Source organism: Myotis davidii, unplaced genomic scaffold (genome assembly GCF_000327345.1).
Source record: "Myotis davidii unplaced genomic scaffold, ASM32734v1 scaffold946, whole genome shotgun sequence".
In the NCBI taxonomy this organism is placed as follows: Eukaryota; Metazoa; Chordata; class Mammalia; order Chiroptera; family Vespertilionidae; genus Myotis; species Myotis davidii.
In genome coordinates, this window is record NW_006297395.1 from 35745 (window position 1) to 38635 (window position 2891).

Consider the following 2891-nt stretch of genomic DNA (forward strand, 5'->3'; position numbering starts at 1 on the left):
AGAAAAAAGAAGAAAAAGGTAAAGATACAAATTATGAACAACAAATACACATCTATCAACAAGTGAATCTAAAAATCAAGTGAATAAATAATCTGATGAACAGAGTAAACTGGTGAATATAATAGAATCATGGGCATAGAAAGGGAGTGGACTGACAATTCTTGGGGGGTAAAAGACAAGGGGTGTGGAGGGTGTGGGAAGAGACTGGACAAAAATCGTACACCTATGGATGAGGACAGTAGGGGGGTAAGGGCAGAGGGTGGGGTGGGAACTGGGTGGAGGGGAGCAATGGGGGAAAAAAGAGGAACAACTGTAATAATCTGAACAATAAAGATTTATTTTTTTAAAAAAAGAATATTCACTCTTACTGTTCTTATTCAACATAGTACTGGAAGGGCTAGTCAGCACAATAAGGCAATAAAAGGCACTCAACTTGGAAAGGAAGAAATAAAACTGTCCCCATTTTCAGATGACATGATGATCTATACAGAAAATCCAAAGGAATCTTCACAAAAAGTCAACCTCCTAAAATTAATAAGTGAGCTCAGCAAGGCCACGGGATGCAAGGTCAACATGCAAAAATCAATTGTATTTCTATAGACCAGAAATGAACAAATAAAAATGAAATTACAAACAGCATTGCCCTAGCTGGTTTGGCTCAGTGGAGAGAGCGTCAGCCTGCAGACTGAAGGGTCCCAGGTTTGATTCTGGCCAAGGTCACATGCCAGGATTGCGGGCTTGATCCCCAGTAGGGGTTGGGCAAGAGGCAGCTGATCAATGATTCTCTCCCATCATTGTTTCTACCTCTCTCTCCCTTTTCATTCCTCTCTGCAATCAATAAAAAACAAACAAACAAAAACAGCATCAATTAAAATGACTCAGAAGGAAAATATCATAAATTGAAGCTCATTAAATATTTCCTATCAAATCACAACACTGAGTGAGTGAAAATGCAAGCCACAGGCATGGAAAAGATATGTGAAATATATATCACATATATCACAGGAATCCTCTATAGAATCTATTACATAATCTGGCAAATCACTAAGTAAAAGTTTAAATGACTTACATAAAAAAATAAACTAAAATGTAAACAAGCTCACAAAAGAGGGTGACCAAATTTCTAGTAAATGAATGAAAAGTTGTACAGAATCATCAATAATCTGATAAATGAAAATTAAAACCATAATCAGATACTACTATACCCCTCCCTCCAAAAAAGACAGTGAATACAAGTGTTAATGCTAATGTGGAGTAACTGGAATGCTCACACATTATTGAGGAAGTTTAAATTTGTACAACCCCTGTGGAAAGCTATTTGAAAGAAAGTGTCCATTAAATCTCAATAAAGTTAGACTCCAGGACCTAGCAATTCAATCCCTGAGCATATACCCAACAGAAACAATTGCTTATATCCATCAAAAACAGGCCCAAGAATATTCAAAGCAAGATTATTCAAAATATACCCTAACCACAAAGCACATTAATGTATATCGACGGTGAAATAGATAAATAAATTCTGGTCTTCTATACAATGGAATTCTACATAGCAATGAAAACATACTAATTATTGCTTAATGCAGTAAAATGTATAAGTCTTTGAGACATAATGCTGAGCTAACAAACAGACACAAAAGAGGAAATCTTATAAGGTTCCATATTGGTGACACTTAAGAACAGGCAAAAATAATCAATAATGATTGACATCAGTATAGTGGTTACATTTTGAGGGTATTGACAGGGAAGGGGTATAAAGTATACTTCTGAAGTACTAAAAATATTCTAATATTCTATATTCTGATCCAAGTAGTCTTTAGAAAGGTTATGTATAGGTAAAACTTCATTTTAGCTTTAAAATTAAGATTTTGTGTACTTTATGGGTATAGTTACAATTCAATAGGAAAAAAAATCCCTCGCACACTAATCTACATATATCTATAGTAATTGAAACCATGTAGCATTTGTGTAAGAATACATCAACAGATTAGTGTTCTATGATAAAGAACTCAGAAATAGATTCAAAAATATGAAATTAATATTATAAAGTGACATTAACATACCAGTAGGTAACACAAGAACTATTTAACTATGTGTTATTGGGACAGAAAGTGGTTGTTTGGGAAAAAAATTAACTTGAGTACTTGCTTTACACACCAAATGAATTTTGGATAGATCAAATATTTAAATATAAAAACTAAAACTATACATATTAAGGATAGGGCAAAAGTAGGTTTATAGTTGTGAGTATATGAAATACAGAGTTTATTATTGTATTATTATTGTAATAATAAACATAGAGTTTATTATTTTCCATATAAACAACTAGAAACCTACTTTGCCCCCCCCGTATATATATAATTATAAACTATAATATATAAAACTACATATAGTTATATATATGTGTGTGTGTATATATGTGTGTATACATATACATACACATACAAGGTGGGGAAAAAGTAGGTTTATAGTTGCTCATATGGAAAACAATACAATAATACATCCTATCTAATAATAGACAAGCATGGTAATTGACCATACCTTCACTACACCTCCCATTGGCTAATCAGCATGATATGCAAATTAACCACCAACAAAGATGGCAGCTAATTTGCATACTGAAGGCAGGGTGGGACAGCGCCATCCCGCCTGCCCCACTGTCATCTGGGCCTGCTATCTGCGAACCGGGGCGGCGGGCGTCTGTGTGCATCCTGTGTGTGACCCAACCTGGGTGGTGCCCCAACCCCCGGTTCAGCCCTGCCGTGTGCGCAACCTGGGGCGATGCCCCAACCCCCGGATCGGCCCTGCCGTCTGCCACTCAGGGAGTGGGCCTAAGCCAGCAGGTGGTTATCCCCCAAGGGGTCCCAGACTGTGAGAGGGCACAGGCCGGGCTG